Genomic DNA, 20,203 nt, shown 5'->3' on the forward strand with positions numbered 1-20,203 from the left:
AGTTGAATTGACTCAAATTGCATTTTTGAAAATTTTTTTTACAAATGCATCAGCTTCTGGTGTGCTAAATTTCAGATAAATAAAACGTTTGTCACATGCATCATTTAGCTCCTTCAAAACCAACTAAACATTATTAAACTTCAGTAGTACATTGTTTTTAAATGAACAAGTTTTTCTTTCACATTCAGATTTTCCAGGCTCAGACTTTGAAATAATAGGTAGAATAACGGTAGCTAATTTTCATATCAAAATGACAGTACGTATGAAGCGTTATTCATTAAACTGTCATTAATCATTTATGAATATAGCTATTTCTTACAGTATGTAGCACTGATATTTTCCATAATTCTTTTGAGAAACAGTGATTTCGGTGTTAAATTAAATTAATTTATTGTAACTTGTCAATTTATTTTAACTTTATTTTCTGTAGCCAATAAGAAGTAGGTATTAATGATGCTACATTTAAATTAAATGTTTTTTAAAAGCAAGCAACATTCTACAAATATATTTTTTTATGGAAGCAAACAGTATAATGACGCACAATGGAAAGACATGTTATGCTCCTACCATATTTCCCTATGGTGAAATTAAATCACTAGGAAATGAATCTTTTGCTGCAACTCATTTAATGAAAAACTACTAAGTATATTTTTATCCTCAATAAAAGATAAAATATCATTTCCTTTCTCCGTGTTTCATATGATTTTGTTTTTGATAATGTATACTATTTGAGACCTGAAAATTTGAGTTTTTTACAGCATTTCTAAAATTTTCTACGAATAACAAAAAAGAAAGAAAAATAAAAAAAAAATAAACGTAATTCCTACTACTCTTGCTTCTATTTTTTTTTCTTTTTGCAGCGCTAAATATGTTTAAGGATAAATATCACTGCAATTTTATATCCAAAATGATCAAAGTAAACTAAAAGTTTATTTTCCTTAGATAATTAAATGTATATGCAGCTTAAACTGACTTCATAATCTTCAGCATATGTTTTATTTCTTAAACAGATTCATTGTTGGAAATAAAAAAGCAATTATCTTTCTAACACAAAATTAAATTATCTCTTTTATACTCAACGAAAATATCTAAAATCAAACTTTTTGATACACTTTATTCTATAATGTTGATCTAATTTTCCCTCAATAGATTTGATGAAATTACTCTCAATGTGCTGAGTGCTTAATTTTGATAACTAATTGCTTAAAAAACAAATTATGGCAGATTTTAACTAAATGTTATTTCATCCAGAAAAGCTATGCTATAACATGCCATAAAACGTTGAACGAGACATTGAAATAATGTGAAGTAAGGAATGTGTACTGTGTTACATCGAAACTAAGTCTTAAGCTGCAAATTTTATAATAGATGAAATTTTGTCTCAATAGACGAATCAACGAAAACTGGAAAACAAAGCATACAACGGCAACTAATCTGAAACTAAGAGTTGTTATAAACGATACACCTAAATTATTTTACATGCTCAAAATTAAAACATTTATGCCCAAGAAGAAGAAAACTTCATAAACTTTCTTTACTAACAACAAAACGCATTCTATCAGAAAACAAATCTGAGCTTTTCTATAAAGTTCGTCTGATCAACAACAACAAAACAAAATATTAAATTATATAAATAGATTTATTCTATTTATTTATTTTATCTTTTGTTTCGACTACATTTTTTATTTATCGTTTGACAAATTTTTCTCAATTTAAATCTTAATGTTATTTTCTTACAATGCATTGGAAATAAAATTATTTTTTTTTTTTAGAAGACTGATGAGACAAATAAAACACCTACTTGTATTTTTTAAATACTTTAAGGAGAAGCCAAACTTACGAGCCAAAGACCGACAATGTTTCGTAAAAGTTTCATAAAAATAAAGTAAAAGCTTATTAGAGTCATATCAAAACTGTGTAGTGTTAAATTCAAGTTTTGTATCGTGTAATATCGAAACCGTGTTGTGAAAGCACCGTATTATATGAGGGACGCCTGTACATGTTTTTTGGTTGTTTGAAGTTCTAAAAAAGTACTTTAAGGGGGTTCGGGGCACAAAAATCGTCGAATGTTTTTTTTTTTTTTTTTATGATTAAAAAACATAATCCGTTTTTTCTGCTTACAATGACGTTTGAATCTTGTTTCTATTTTATCTAGAACGAAAGAAATAATTATTTTTGTTTCATGCATTTAATTAATATTACTTTTTACTTTAAAACTTTAAACGCGTTTTTCTCCAAGATGCAATTTTTCCCATTCAAAATCTTATAAGTCAAGAAAGTAATGAAATTTGCAGCTCATTTTTATCATCTTTTTTAAACAGTTTACTTTAATTTTTATTCTGCAAATTTGAAAAACAAAAACAATTTACTGCAAAAAATGCGATTTAATAAAAAGTATCTTAGAATTTTTCGAAATTTTTCTTCAAATATTTTCAATTTTTTATCCCATTAAAAATTTTTAAGTTGCCGAACCAAAATTGAAAATTAGTATTTGTACATAATTTGGTAAAAAAAATGAAAAATGACCAAGAATATTTTAAATTTTAGCAATTTAAAGCAACCGCATTTTTATTAAAATAAATATTTAAATAAAAAATTTTTTAATTCGTATGGTATGATTTTGCTTTTTAAAAAAGATGATGAATCAGTGCAAAAAATTCAAAACTCTAAACTGTTCAATTTTTTTTTTCAAAATCTGTCTCGGACTCCCTTAAACAATATTTTTTTTTAAATGTCTTATTATAGAATACCTAAATATATTTAAGTAAGTTAACAAAGCAAGTAGTTATAATGTATTTCATTATTGTCTTTAACCTCTTATTTCTTTTCTATGATTGAAAATATGAATCACGCAATCAATCAGTCTGAAAGCTGATCACTTTTGTATGTTAATAAACGCTACAGACATCCTGCTTGAAAAGTTTATTTTTCAGTTTAGACTAAAATGTAAAAAATTTCTTCTACATCTTTATTTTTCCTACCTATTATTCTCATCTGGTTTGGGCAATACTTAAGCTGTGTTGTAAATGTGTAAATACTTTACTATTTAGAATTAAACATTTTGTAGTAGACCAAAAATATTTTGTGTAATGAAATACTAAAGTCATTTAAGATGCACTCTTTATTGGAAAACTTTTTTCTATTCTAACATATTCTTCTCTAAACATATATTAATAATAAAGTTCGTCAGCTGGTTAGTGCACAATTATTGTGTTTGCTTAAAAGATTTGTAAAAACATTTATGCCTGGTTGAGGGCAAGGCAACTCTTAAATCGTCGCCTCCGAGCAGCATTAAGACGTCTAATCTCAGGAAAATCAATAAGATATCCTACTGTTGCTTCAAATCAAGTAGTCAAGTCAATCAATATATATATATATATATATATATATATATATATATATATATATATATATATATATATATATAATGTCTAAAAAGATCGAAGCTAAACTGAACGTGCAGGTTTGTCATATCTTGACAAACAAGATTTACTTAGGAACTTGTGTATAAAAAGGTGAATAGTGACTGCTATGGGGTAATGTCCGCAGGCTGATGGGAGAATGGAAGCAAGATAATTTTCGGAGACGACATTATAATAGAACGATTAATCGGTTTTCTCTCGAAAAATTAGCGGATGTGATCTAACCGATATGATTTGGCCGAAATGACATCGGACATAGATCTCATTGCCAGGATAGTGGAAGAAGCAGCTCCTGTCTATGACGCACTTGCGCATTTGAACGGCTCCGTGAATCCTTGTGTCGACGTTGTGAACTTTGCATTGTTGCGAATGGAAGGAATTTTGAACATTTTCTGTAATCCCACCATATTTTTTAATAAAGGACATACTGAAACATCTTTCTCCCCCTCTACGTTTGCAAACATTGCCCTCTAGCGGTCGCTGTTCACATTTTTGGGAACAAGTTCCTACGTAAATCTTGTTTGCAATAAAATATCGGCTATATATCCTCTCTTTAAACTCAGAGCAACGAAGAATAAACGTTCTCAGGCAAAGCTGAGAACTCGCATGGTTGCCACTTTCCTTCGGTAATGTTTAAATTTGTGTGACACCTACATCGCAAACTGAATTCTCACAGATTAGAGCGAAAAAACATGTTTGTAGAGTTCATCACTTTGTTATCACGCAACGTGTCAGAATATACAACATTTTTTTTGTCTATGTCATCTCATTAATAATTAAATGATTTATTCAATGTAACGTTTACCATTGCTTTTTGCAAAGGTAGATAATACCGTTGAAAATGTTGATTTTAACTTGATATTATCGGAGTTATACAATAAATTTAAAAAAATGTAAGATCAAAAATATGTTTCACAGCCGTTATTGGCCAAAACGTCCAGCAGAATTTCATTGTAGAATTTTATTACAAGGACACGAGCTGAAGGAGAAAAATGCACGAATACGGAAACATGTTTTCTTCTTCCATTTCTGGTGTGTTGGATGTTAGGAGTGCTAATGTTCATGCAGTTCATGTAGTATATGTCGCTCTTGTATCCGTAAGAGTTGAATCTGTATTTTTATTTGTTTCTTATTGTATTTGTAGCTGTATTGACTTTGCATTTATTTGTAGTGTATGTGTGTAATTGTTAGGTAATACAACCATTGTATCACGCATACAAGTATTAAAATCTCATATTTTTTAAGATTTAAGCATTAATAAATTTATGTGGACAAGTGGGCATGCATGCGGCGAGAGGATTTAGACTTTGGGGGCTGTTGGTTGGACTGCCCTTGGGATCTCGCGGTACTGATAGACCGAAAACGATAGGAGAAGAATTGACTGTGTAAAAATAACTTTATTAACCGTTTGATACAATTATCGATGTGTAAAACTCAGTGATCATTTTTTGCTCAGCTGCAATTACAAAACCGTTTCCTTTCGTACAGAACTAAGTGAATACCGAATAAGTGCAGGCGTTGCTTACGCAGAGTCTAGTCCAGTATTAACTGCATTGCAGTACGTATACTTCTCATTCTTTTTTATTTTTTACAATCGAAACGTTTTTCTTTTATTTTGAAAAATCATGCGAAACTTTTAAAATTTTTAAATTAAAAATTTTGAAACTTAAGATTTTAAGGGTAGAGATCTTGTCTTTATTTGCAAAAATTATTCTAACCTTGAGTTTTTAAGTAAAGCGTATAATACTAAATTAGTCTGAGAATTAAGCCCTAACGCAGACTGATATTTGATATCTCATTGGTTGAATTACTACAAGCAAAATAGCAATATTCCTTTGAACTGCAAAATATTCATTTGATAACTCATATGTATTTGTTGCTATGCACAAATTGATAATTGTGTTAATTTTCGTACATTAAAATACTTTAACAATGTAACAAAAACTTAGAATACACATTATACTGAAAGTTTTAAAAAAAATCATTCCAACCACTTTAAATGAGAGCATATGCAGATCAATATATTTACCTTTTGAAATTAAAAAATATGAAATAATATATACTAAACTGTTTAATATCAAAAATCAAGATATAATTGTTAAATAAAATTTAACAGACTAAAGATTAAAAAGAAGTTCGGATATTGGGGAACTAGTATTATTTTAAAATATAAATTGATTTTGTTACTTTAGATTTTCCGCTATGATGCTTGCAGTTTCAGCAAAACTTAACCCTCCTTCATTTAATTGAATTTGCAGTTAAAACAAAGAAACTTTAATTCCTGAAAACAACGCAAATTAAGGGAAAGTCTTTCGCATTCTTAGAAAGTTTATTTTAAACTTTTCTTAAAGTCTTATCTTGTTGTTACAGATCAAATGTATTTATATGTTTTGAAGGTTGGTATTCATTTCAAACAAAAGATGCACCTGCTTGCTCAAGTTAAGCTTAAAGAGAAAAACTCTAATGGAATATTTGCTTTTCGTTCCAAGCATTCGAAATTCTTGGAAAGGATTAACGAAGCAAAGAAAATTGTTCGAATTTTCCAACCTCGCCAGTATGCTTAAAATCTAATCATCCCGCGAGGGAATGCGACTTCGCATTATGCAGAAATATCCTTTGTAAGACAAATTTGTTTAAAAAATTTAACTGATTATAACATGGGCATTTCTCCTGATATGAATAATGATTTGAAAAAAAAAATTCTGATTCAAATTTTTTTAACGATGGTTTTTCTCAAGAGGAATCAAAACTTTAAATAATAATTTTGGCTATTCATTTTTCTTAATGCTTAGTTATATTTTTTCGTTGTGTAACATCTCTTACATCCACATCTTATGTAAGACACTTCGTAAAGTTGCGCTCCGCTACTGCTAGAGAAACCAGCAAATTGTTTTAGAACCACTTTTGTGCTTCTTCTAACGTTGTTTTGTCTTACTTTACTGTTCAGCACAAAGGTATTTATTTATCTCACTAAACTACTTGTTTAGAGACCTGTGATGGTTGCTAGTTGGTTTTTGTGATCTTAATTACTCTGCAGTTTCCAGTTCTAATCTGTTTTTTCTAGATTATGTGGCTAAATTTGAAAGATGTGCCATTATTGATTCTATTGCTGATCCTACACCACGCACCAGTTAGTTAAGTTAACTTTGTGCCAGTAATGGGGCAAGAAAAGGCATTAAACTCAAATTTCAAAACACTAAATTATATTATGTGTTTCGATTTTTTTGAGAGGTTTCACTATTGCTGCCCGTGAGCGATATGTGTTTTAACTAATTGCTAAAGTTTAGTGACTGCACGTAATAAGTTTATATAATGCTTTGGTTTACCATTACTTCGTTTCTTGAATTGAAACGTTATTAATATATAGTGAACGTTATTCGTTACATGGTGTCTCAAAAGGTCGTTGCCAACCTGAACGCTGCCAGTCATACCTTATAATCATCGCACGCGGTTAGTTCAATAAAACTAAATAATAAAAATATTTTTGGAAAAAAAATAGAAAAGACTTCAAAAACCGATTTCAGAAAGAAACCCTGAACCTCCGCCTTTTTTTTCGTTCTGTTACCAAATAAAACCAGAGTTAACGGTTTTGGGATTTCAATTTCAGAGAGTTTTCAGTATGGAGGCATTTGATTTTTTAGTGCCTTTGGGGTATCTCCCTATGTGATAGCCTACAATGCGTTTTTCTAATTTCAATGTTGAAAATGTACCAGAGAAAGAGCGACCCGGCTAATTAAATTTCTGAAGAAAGAGAGAGAGAGAGAGAGCGCTCGTACCTTCCATTTCCTTTAATGACCCCAAAGCCAACTTGAAATTTGGTCTTTAGACCTTTCCGTGTCCCGCATCCAAAGCTTTTTTTTTCTTCTACAGAACCTAATATTGACTTCAATCTCGAAAAAAAGTTTCGATCGGGAACCTCTTTCTTTTTCCAAACATAGACTAAAGTTGCGTTTTTAAGAGTTTAATTTCAAAATTTTTCTAAAGAGAAAGAATCAACCAAACCTTTCTTGTTAACTAACATCACAAAAAGGTAGCGAAAATTTGCATTTGAAAAAAAAAAAAAAAAATACTGTTCTTTACCTGAAGAAACCCCGATTCCATAACGTCACCAGTGGCTTCAATTTTCAAAAAAAAAAAAAAAAAAAAAAAACCGAGAGAAAATCACTGCTCCGTGTCTTTCACTTACGTTATCGAAAAAAGAAAAGCCTAATATTTTGATTTTTGATCGTGGTTTTAGAGTTTTCTCAAGGATCGTCTCTTTTTCGGACCACCGTTATTTATTGCAAAATATGTACAGAAGATTTACATTTAACAAAAGAAAAAGCGAATATTTGGCATATTATAGTTATGTTATTGCTAGCGTAATTCGAAATTGTTATTTTTGTAAAGTTAAAAATGTCTTTTTTTCAGAAAATTTGATCCGGACGAACTAGAGCCGGATAAGACATGTTCCACTGTAATTTCAAATACATAATACATTTCATATCCCCTCGATAAACATAATTTCTGAAAAATTTTCCCTCCCAAATTCATAGTCTGGATCCACCACTGTTTATATTTAATGATTTAATAGGAAATTGTATGACATTTACTGTTTTTAACCCTTAACTTTTTTTCTAACGAACAAATATCGTCAAAGTAACTGGATCTAAGTTGAACCATCCCCGATTTATTTAAAATAATAATGATCAAACTCGGTTAGAGGCTGTGAGCGGACAAAAAAAACATACGGTATAAACTGATAACCGGTTCCTTTTTGAAGTTGGTTAGTAAAAATAAACTAATAAACATAGTCTTAAAAATATTAAAAAGTCAATTTGTGAAATTGTTCTATAAATATGCTGATTTTAGCCAAATTAATTACAAAAATCCTAAGTACTTAGTAATAAAATTAATATTTTTGTGAACAACTAACATACATTTACTTCACGGTTATTATTAGTTTATCGGCACTTACATGAAAAAAAATATATATATTTTATTTCCTACCTGATGAAATTAGGATTTGCTAATAGCCTGAATATTTTAAGTCATAGTTTATAGTTAAATGGCAATTTAGTTACTGTGTTTCATTATGTTTCTAATGTTTGAATCGAAGTTACAACCGACTGTGGTTCATTTGTATCGAAGAATCTGCAAAAAAAAAAAAATAAATAAAAAATGTGCATATACATCGCTATACAGTGCTGGCCAAATCATTAGACTAAAGAGATTTTTTTTTTTTGTTTTTTGTACACTATTTGTACTAAAATACTATTTTTTACTGTTAAAGTACAGTACATACTGTACTCTGATTTTTACGTTATTTTAGCATAATTAAATGTTTGCAGGTGGCAGCACTGTCTGCTTTGTTTATGTTCTTCGTTTATCTACCTACCTGGAACATAACCTCAATCAGCTTAAACAGTTCACTAGTTCTTTTTATTAGTGTGTTCCGTTATATTTAAAGTTAGTTTTAGGTAATTAGTGAGTATGTATGTATGAGTATATATACTAGTAATTATAAACAATTTTTTACCTCTTTTTTTAAAAAGTTAAGAAATGGTGTAAACCTTGTGAAAAGGATGCCAAAAAGACTTAAAACGCTCATCGAGAACAAGGGAATGCATACTTAATATTATATAATTATTTAACTGTTCGTAAATGTGTCTATTTTTATGGAATCAATTAAGAATTTGCATTTGAAACAGTCTTAGTCTAATAATTTGACCGACACTGTAGAATATCGCAGTATTATTGTACACTAAAAATGCAAACGAATATCAAAAAGTGCCTTCAGAATCATAATAATTTCATATTTTCATTCTATGTACAAAAATATAGCTTTAAATACTCAAAACATAGCTTTTTAAAATTATTTCTTTAAGCTTCGGAACTATTTCCATTTTAACAAACACTAATCGAAAAATAAAGCTGTATCGTTTTTCTCTCTTCATATATTTCCGTGATTTACATACTACAGAATTGCTTTCGTTGTATTTGAATGCGCACACACAATAGAACGGCGTAAGAAATATGCCAAATATTTATTCGAATCAAGTTCCTTGGAACGTATCTGTCACAAGTTGAGTGAGAAAATATTTTCAGAAATATGCCGAGAGACGTGCTCTGAAATTATGTGAAGTCCCGTAGGTTGCCCAAGCATTTGCTTTAAATCGCATCAAAATTTATGCATTCTCCCATTCTTTAAATTTTTCTATTTCTGTTATTTTTTCTAAGATTTGAGACAGGAACCGAAATATATTATGAATAAGTTTGCGTGACTTAACCATTGTTTTATTCGTATGCCTCAAAATCTTGCCGTCGCAGCACATAATTTAATTTTTGATCGTTTGATATTTAAATGACGCATAGGAGTAGCATTGATGAGTATTTATTTAACACAAAAGTGATTTTAAGCACCAAATAAACTGTGTTTTGTATTAGTGTTGATCCTTTTTTGAACTATTAAAAGCTAGTGAAATATATTCTTGTGTAGTTCATATATAAACAAGTTTTGGGACTTTTCCGTAATCTGAACATTTTTTATTATTTTATTCAAAGTGATTTTAAGCACCAAAGAAAATGTGTTTTGTGTTAGTGTTGATCGTTTCTGAACTAAAAGCTAGTAAAATATATTTTTGTGTAGTTTATACACAGTCCAGTCACATTAATGTGACCACCACGTGCTTTCCACGTTAGAGTTAAATAACCAATCACAGAAGGCAGGTGGCAGCACAGTGAAGTTGAGCGTATATAAAGGGTGTGTGAGGGCTTTGGAAAACATTTCAATCGTTGGCGTAATGCAGAAACGAAGCGATTTATACGACGTCCAAAAGGGCATGATCATTGGCTTTCGGGCCAAGGATGGAAGCATTTCCGAAACGGCTGAGTTTGTGAACTGTTCGCGTGTCGCCGTGGTAAAAGTGTACCGTGCATGGCAAAATGGGACTGTCCAAAATCAGCGACGTGGCAAATGTGGTGCACCACGGGCCATAGATGACAGAGGCGAACGACGGTTGCGGAGATGCGTTCGGGCAGATAGATGGGCTACCGTTGAGCAACTGACCACCAAAATGAACCAAGGGGCTACCAAAAGTGTCTCCCAAACTACTATTCAGCGAACATTGCTGCGTCTGGGCCTCCGAAGCAGACGCCTGGTTCGTGCACCTATGCTGACTGCTGTTCATCGACGACGAAGGCTAGAATTTGCACGCTAGTACAGCAGCTGGACGTCCACTGAGTGACGACAGGTAGCGTTTTCAGATGAATCGCGTTTTATGCTCCATCGGACAGATGGACGTTGGCGTATAAGGCGTAAAACCTCTGAAAGGAACCACCATGCAACCATTGCCGGAACGGTCCAAGCTGGAGACGGGAGCATTATGGTCTGGGGAATGTTACCCTAGCATTCTCTGGGTTCACTGATCATGGTGGAAGTCACGATGGATCAATACAAGTACGCATCTGTCCTTGAGGACCATGTCCACCTCTACATGCGCATTGTTTTTCCTCAGGATGATGGCATCTTCCAGCAGGACAATGCGAGGTACCATACAGCTGCCAGTGTACGTGCGTGGTTCGAAGAGCAACAGGATGAGTTTACTGTCCTCCCCTGGCAGGCAAACTTACCTGACTTAAACCCAATCGAGCATCTTTGGGACCATCTCGATCGAGTTGCTCGCGCCATGGATCCTCAACCGCGTAATCTAGCGCAGCTGGCCACGGCATTAGAGTCGGCATGGCTCAACATCCCAGAGAACACCTTCAGGGACCTAAGTGACTCTCTTCCTGCACGTCTCGCAGCAGTCCGCTCTGCGACACTATAATAAAAAGTAATCTGCAAAATTTTAACTCAATCGGTCAATAATAACACCTGCCCCTAGGACGTTTAACACTTTTGATAATTTTCCCCCAAATATTCGAGATTTTACTTAAGACCTCGTACATCTTTTCTCCTAGGTTTGCAAAATATTTTTACAGTGAGGTAGCACTAAAATTAATATTTTAATTACTTCATATCATCTAAAGATTTTACATTGAATAAGAATGAAATAGTGCTAGAAACTTTACCTTAGTCGTACGCTTTTCTCGGTGTATCTCAATCGTGTGCATTTTATCCCGGTAGTCTTGGACTAAATGAAAAATAAATTGCTTTTGTGACTCATATTTGGTAAATTGATTGTGAAATTCTTTAATCAATAGTGCTCCTTCTTCAGTAGTATCATTCACAACTTTTAGCATTTTAACGATATCTCTTTCCTTTAAATAGCTTCCTTCATTTTGCCATGAATCAAGATCAAATAGGAGAACATATTTTGGAGTTTGTAACTTATCAAACAGTGTTACTGACTTGTAATTGATTCTTTAAAGAGGAAGATCTTTACTAAGAAAGTACTCCAAATCATTTACTGTTATCTGTAATTTTTTATGCAGTCATCAGACACGTCTTCCTTGTCAGCAAACATTTTTTGGAGTAGTCCTATATTCAAAAATAATTCCTTCATCCAATACGAACAAAGCTACTAGTTCATCCCCTAAAAAAGTGATTCATGAATTTTACAATCGCTGCTTCTGCTGCATGTTTGTCATCATTTTGTACGCTGCTTGTTTTTTAGACACATTATATTATTTAAATGAGCCTAGTTTGGGTTTATGCGAAAAACAATATCTTCATACAACATTTAACTGTAAAACAGCATTTATGTACTTTCTTCTTGTGAAGTCAATTTACATTGTTTCCTAAACACATAAATTTTCAAACAATAAATTCCGTTTGCCTTCCATCTCCAGGCCCAGGGATACACTCCAGGTTTGACGAAAACATATCCCTGTAAGAGGGACTTCACCAGGAAATATTATTACAAGTTATGAGAATTCTCTGTAATCCTTTCAATTATACTTTTTACGAACAAATAATATGTCATCAACTTCGTCTTTTAGAATTTAAGTGGTATGTGTACTTGATTGAAATGATATAAGTTCTGAAAGATGGTGATTTTTCCACAAAATTTTGAAACACTTAAATAGTGAAATATTGGGTATAGAATTAAGGCAAGAAGTTCTTTGAAGACACATTTTGCAGTAAGATTTTATGTACATGATGATGGCAATTCAAATGTAATATATCATCGTTTAGTTTTTGCTCTAAAACATTGCATGCACAATTTAAACGGCCGGTATTGCAAGCCCTTAAGTCAAACACTACAGCTTGAACAGTTAGCAATAAAGAGCAATCATCTAAGATATCATATACAACTGAAGAAATATCTCAGGAATTCCGATTAGATCTGCAACATTGGGACCCGAAGCTATCACGATAAGCTAATCAGCGGTTTTTTTTTTTTTTTTTTTTTTCAATTACATCTTGATGTAGCTTTGTATCCCAGTAAGTAACTAAAAAATCTAAATTAAAGTCATGACATTTGATTTTACCTCTCGAAGATTTTCTCTTGCTCTCTTAAGGGATGGATGATTGATCACAAGGTCATTTGGACTTAAATTTACTGCATCTACATAGACTGTTAATAAATGAACAGCATCTTTGCCCTAATATGGCATTTGTCTAACAGTGATGAAAGGCGAGCAGATATCAATAGTTGTAAAGCTTTTTTTGCGTTTTGGTAGACTAGATATAGAAGAAAGGTTCAATAGATCAGGACAAATACCCATTTCGGTTTTTAAACCTTGTGCAAGAAGAACTTATAGGACTATGGTTTGAAATAGAAGAAAATTAATGTAAGGTATAGATTTTAACATCATTCGGATCTGGAATTTTTTTAAACTTATAATTTAGATATGGAAAATACAGTAAATTTTCATGTTAGAGCAATCGAGGAATTTCAAAATTTACATTTTAAGAATTAAAAATTTCATAAACACTTAAGTATATTAATAACTAAAGAACAGTGAATAAAAATGCAATTGCCATTACTTATATTTATAGCGTTCAACCTAGCGACCCTATTTGCCACACTTATTACATACACAGGAAGTTTTGTAATTCAACACCCCCAAAGCGTGGAGCAGGCAATTTGTTGTTGTCAAATATCGTTCATTAATGGCTTTTAGAATCCCTTGTATCCATCTTGGTGGAAAGAAATGTTCCTCTGCCGCTTGGTTTAAAATGAGCGCAGAAGAGCGGTATGCCTGATCCAAGGCCATGGTGTACATGTACCCTCTGTAACATGTAAATATTTACGGAATGAAAGTGAGAGAATGGTCGGTCTGGAAGTAGCAACATCTATTAAGGTTCAAAATTACTTTAAATGTCAAACGTAAGAATATTTTTATTTTAAAATGAGAAAACCGGCAATGTTTTTTTCGAAACTCAAAAAAGGGGGCCCTGGGGCACGGGTTAATATTCATGGATTGACTTAAAATTTTGCAAGGATCATTTATTTGTATAATGAAACAAATTGAAGGGGTGTCGCGTAAAATATCTACAACTTCAAAAAAAAAGGACCACCCTAATATATATATATATATATATATATATATATATATATATATATATATATATATATATATATATATATATATATATATATATATATATATATATATATATATATATATATATATATATATATATATATATATATATATATATATATATATATATATATATATATATATATAATATATATATATATGTATGTGTGTGTGTGTTGTTTATTTGTGTAAATGTATTCAATCAGCTTGATATTGAACCATTGTTCTCGTGTGGGCGCTTCATTGTCCGTGACTAAACAAACCTACATGCCGAAAATTGCATTTCAAAGACTAGGAGGCAAACTCAATGGGAAACTCCATGAACCAATGAAGTTTTCATTGCTCTTTTGGGATGTGAGAAGGCATCAGTCTGTTTTGCTAGGCTGGAAACTGACGATATATACTACTTTTCCTCCACTTCCAACGTGCTCCGAATTGATAACGGGTTTAATCCGACCCTAGGGGAACCTTCTATGTAGTAGCCCTTGCCGTATTAGTGAAAACAGTCGATTTTTCTATTACCCCCCGTATCGTTATGCTTTTCTTATTCCTCGAATAGAAGATAAGCTATTCGCGCAACCTAAAGTGGAAAGAAAAAGAAGAATACTAATGACTGCAAGGAAAAGCATTTCTGGCGTTTTTTGTTTTAGAATAACCAATCCTTTCTCCGAGGCAAAGCGTACTTTGTAAACAACACAAGAATTGCTTGTTTTTATATCATAATTTATATCTATGTTTAACATTTTCTGTTTAGGCTGTCTGAAGTTTTTACGTATTACTTTTTTTGCTTAAAAGCATCAATTTAGATCTTTTTTTCACCTATGATTAACTTTGATATACTATATGCCTTTGCAATTACTTATATTTTTCTAGCATGTTTTTTTTTTTAATTAAAACTCTTGACTTAATTAAACGCGCGTTAAAAAACACCATTTTTTCTATAAAAAAAAACATTATGGGATTAAAGACCAGGTGGCTTTCTTTTATGACAATGGTGGCGAAAATTGTAGGGACACTGCGACATACGTCTCAATTAGAACGAAAACTATGTAAAATTGTTCGATGATACACCAAATATTCATTAAAACAGAGCAGTTATCAATTTACCTTTAGTTTTTCCTTCGATAGTACCCATTGGACCTTGAAAAAAAGCATTCGTTAGTTTTTTGTAAAAAAACAAACCTGATTTCACTGAGATTTTGCACTACAAGTGCACTTTGTAAGGAACTTGTTTCCCATATATAGGTGCTTTACATTTATGAGTTTAAGCTTTTTACAAAACCCTATTGTACGACGTACTACATCGATTGCTTGCGTTCGTATGAAGGGGTGCATTTTACAGCTGTGATGGATAATTTTGGCAGGTATGGTAAAGGGATTTTAAATAAGTAATTCTTTGGACTTTTACTTTAAAAATAACGTAAAAACCAGTTAAAAAAGAAGTTTTATGAATGTCCTGATTTAATTATTCAGGTATATATTTGTAATATTTATATATTTATATATAAATATATATATATATATATATATATATACATACACAGTTGACCATCTGTTTAATGACGCTCTATTTAACGACTTTCTCTATTTAAGGAAGCTTTCTACTTACGGACGATTTTTTGTGATCCATTGAAAGTCGTTAAACAGAGAGCCAACTGTGTATATATATATATATATATATACGACATAAAGAGAGAGAAATTGAATCCAGGGCAAAACCGGGGAAGTTATTTTTCTTCCCGGATGCTTTTCCAATGTTTTTTACATGGTCACATCATGCGCATGAAAGAACCATCTATTCTTAATTGTTTAGGGAAATATAAATACATTTTGAGGAAAAAGCTTTGATTAATTTTTAAAAATGTTTAATAATTATCGATTTCATCAGTAAATCCCAAATTCCAAAAATTTCAATCAAAATCCAAAGCCCTTATATGCATATTGAAAAAAACCGGAGTTTCTTCAGAATAACCTATGCGTTGGCATAAGTGGTTTTGAATGTGATTATTGATATACTTATGTTCGACCGCGTTGAAAATGTTGTACATAGAGGCGAAAATATGCTATTGTGTGTGATTGTTGGGTACTGCAAATTACATATTCAAAGAATTATGTGATTTGCTCAACATGAATCGGTTAGAAAAACGATTGATTTGAATCTGATGAGAACTTAGTTATTGCTTCTGAAATTTTGCATGATATAGTTTTATTATTCATGATATAGTTGTATTTAAGCTAACTTAAAAAAAACCACGCATTATTTTTTATTTTACACCATATAGGTTTTCCTCGACATCATCTTCCTTTTATCTATAAGTAAACATTCACAAGATATATTTCATGGAAATGATTAAAGTTTTTGTTTATATATATAAAAAATGTTTGTTGCGAAAGTCATCATTTTTAGCAGCGCTTTATGTTTCAAATTAGCCAAAACATCGTGTTTAAAGAACGATTAAGCGATACACAAGCAACCGAAATTAGAGAAGAAAATCACTTTAAAATACACACGTCAGAAACAGATTATTTCCAACAATATATTTAAAATACAAAAATGCAGCAACATTTAATATTTGCTTTTCAATTTACAAAACGGCTTTAAATCGAAATAATACAGATTCCCTTTTAAATGGAATATTTTCAACAGAAACCGTAATTCTCTCGTGATTTTCATTAAGCTAAGAATTCAAATTCAAATTCCTTTGTAGATCTAAAAGTTGAAAAGGGTCTTTCCGCAAACTGAGGTAGTTCCTTAAATATTCATAGGTGAATCGTACCCGTAGACCAGTTGCTAATAACATCCAGCTAATCTGCATTACAAGTAGGGCAGAGAGGCAAAAAAGCATGCTGATGGTGTGTTGGAAGAAATGCTTTTCGTTCAAGAAAAATCTTAGCCTTAGTAAGAATAATCCTAAGCTCAAGTAGAAAGTAGAAATTTGTTTGAAATGAAAAATAAAGTAAGAATCAGAATTCTAATGTCGCCTTTCTAAAGTGCATTCAAAATGCTGTTTTTATTTTCAAGTGCAAAGAGTGAAGATTAAGTTTTTTTTTCCTTTCTCATTCTGAAATTTCTGCCCGAATTTGTTGTATTTGTTTGCACTAAATAATAATAATTGCTTTTTTTTTTTTTTTTTGTAGTCAACAATGGACGAAAACTGGTATTCTTATGTTCTGTAGTTGTCGTTGCTAATTATGTACAATGTTGCTAATTATAATTATAAACATATGTGAATAAATCTATTATTAATTTAAATTTCATACAAATAGATTAATATAATGAATAAATTATTTTGTTGCACTAAACATAGTTATCTGTTTAAAATTATCTACATCATTGATGCTAATTGAAACATTACAAAGCAATTTGCTTGCAGTTAAGCATTTTGTTGTTGTAATGTATGTCTTGATTTTCTTAGTTTATTCTCTTCTCTTTTGAAAAGTCCTTCGTTCCAGTAAGAAAGTATTTTGTGTTACCTGAACTCGTATCTCTATCTGAAATTGAGATGCACATTTGTTAAAAGATGTTGTACCAATAAATGCGCAAGAAAAATGTTTTCAGAATCAGTTTTATTAATAAATCGTTATTTTTTTTCATCTAGTAATTATTATCATCTATAAAAACAGACTACTTACGTAAGTTTAAGTACTTACATTTTATTTTGTTTTATGTTGATCATATAAATACAGTTAAAAAAGTCGCAGTTAACTTTTAAATATTTATATAGAGTGCGTCTATTGCTTCTTAATTTGCGCTTTACCCATTTGAATAACCACGAGTAACACATTCATTTCATACACACACAAAAAAAAAAAAAAAAAAAAAACTGAAGCAAAAAAAATATCTTTAAAATTACTCTTATTCTCGTAATAAAAAAATAACATACATTTCTTTACAATTAGTCTATATTTTGCATTTTTAATTTACAATTAAGGTATTGAGAAGCAAAGAAATGTAAATTTTTGAGTAAGATGTGTTCAAGGTTAGAAACCTTAGTACGCTTTCGTTGATTTGGTTTTTTTTTTTCGGAAGAACCAAAAAGATCTATTGGTACAATATGTCTCCCTAAAGCAGAGCACAGTTTCATCAGCCGTTTTTATTGTTTATTTCCAAAACTAATTTTGACAATTACACCCCTTTGCTTCCAGTTGCTTGACATTTAAATTCATTTCCTACGCTTAATATTCAGCAACAGTGGTCGCACTGTTAAACGAGTTTGGTTTTAAGTAGTTGCTGTGTGAAATGTATCATTAAATAATGGGTAAAAATTATAAATTACACTCCATGTCTGCAGAACTGCATTAAAACCTCTAAATCGTCTTTTAAAGTACATGACCCCCCCCCATATCCAACTTCTTAAACCAATTCCTTAGATAATTTGTATCTTAGAATGGTGTGTGCAGCTGTTTCCTTAAACATATATAAAGTTTGTATATTAAACAAAATTTTCACTCAAAATTATCTGCTAGATGTGACACCAATATCCTCCCTCATTGAAGAAAACATTTTACCCTATTTACTTGTTTAAGAAATATGAGGTTGGTAATTTTATTGATGGTAATTAACGATTGCAATTATAGTATTATTACCAAAGATAATTTGTTTTCTGAATCGATACATTTTAACATTTTTGATATTAAACGAATTATCATAGTTTTGCTACAGTGATTTGTAAAAGCTTTGATTCACAATTTCTTTGGTTGTTACTGCGAGCGACACATATATTTTGGTAAGGTTTTTATATTTACTGAGGCACATTGGAAGAAAAATTTCTTAAACCTTTTTAGGGTATTGTTGATTTCTCCAAAATTAAGTCATACTAATTACAAAAACCTTTGTGAAATCGGTTATTAACCTGTTTCAAATTTCGTCCGGTTCAGGCTATTCTTATAACATTAGTGCAAATTTGAAACAGAAAATGAATTTTTTAAATGTTTAATACCTCCCTCATTTTGTTTAATATCAACACGATATGTCTATAGTTTATTATATTTTATAGAATGATGAACTATATATTGAAGAGAAGTAAATAACTTTAAATCAACATTCAAGAGTTACTTCCAAACGGCAACTTTTGAATTATAGTGTAGCCAACTAGGTTTTTCCGCAACAAGTTCAATTCCGTGGGATTTCGGGATTGTAAAGAGCAATTCCCGTGGGATTTTGCTTGGGATCTCGCAGAATTTACAATATTTTTCTGAAAGTTCGGTTCTTATGTCAAATAAGAAAGATATGCTTTTCAAGGACTTCTTTCACATTCCTTGAATTAGATTTTTTTCTTGAATTCTATGCACAAGTTGTTGAATACTACAAAGTTACTTCAAAATTAGTTTCTATCGTTTGATACCTAAAAATATGCTCTCAAAATACTCAATTTGTCTTAACAAACCATCGCTCGTATACGCTGGGAGGGGATTATTGCGCAAAAATAATGTGCTTGATGGAAACGTGAGCTGTGAATCTACTGCTGTTGGTTTCACTGAGGCTAAATTAGTGGGGATATTTAACAAAAGATCCCTATAAACTTCATTACCTTTTAAAAAATATTTATTTTTTCTTAGGACGATGAGGTTTTTGTTCAAAGGCTGCAAGTTTCGGACGAAATCGATGTATATTTCATTTGTGTATTTATAGTTATACCCTAGTAGCTTTATTAACGTAGGTCATTTTATAAGTACAATTTATTCATTACAGTAAGTTGGTGTACGCTGATTGGTTTCACCAAATCAAGTTTCTGGATAACTTTGCTAATTTTACCTTTCCCTTTAAAGATACATTCAAAAACACAAAGACCTTTAAGGTACTGTATTTTTCATGCGAGCTGCGTTTCATCTAAGTTTCTGTCGCCGCTTTTAGAGTCAAGCCGAATCTTTCAGATTCCTCAGCTACATCTAACATAATTTTCGAGGTACCATCCACATTTATAACATTTGCTTCATGGCAATTTCTACAGGCTACAGTGACATAATGTTAGGTTTTTCCATTGCTTTCTTCTTGGAGAAAAATAGTGTGCAAATTTTAACAAGTTAAAGATTTTGAGCGCATTCCTTAATCTTGCATAACACTACGTCTAGGCTACTCCAATGTATTTTGCAAAACAACTTTCTCATTTTTTTTTTCTAAATCGAAATTTTCAGGATTTAAAAATTTCAATGACGATTTTCCTAAACGTTTTTAATTAATTCGTGTTTTCTCAATTGCTGAACATATGAAAACTGAGACCTAGAATGGCAATACCAAATCCATTTTCAGCAAATTAGACTTTTTTTATTGTGTTCTTAAATGGTAAAACTTTCCTTACTCTTCTTGC

This window comes from Uloborus diversus, chromosome 10 (genome assembly GCF_026930045.1).
Source record: "Uloborus diversus isolate 005 chromosome 10, Udiv.v.3.1, whole genome shotgun sequence".
Lineage (NCBI taxonomy): Eukaryota > Metazoa > Arthropoda > Arachnida > Araneae > Uloboridae > Uloborus > Uloborus diversus.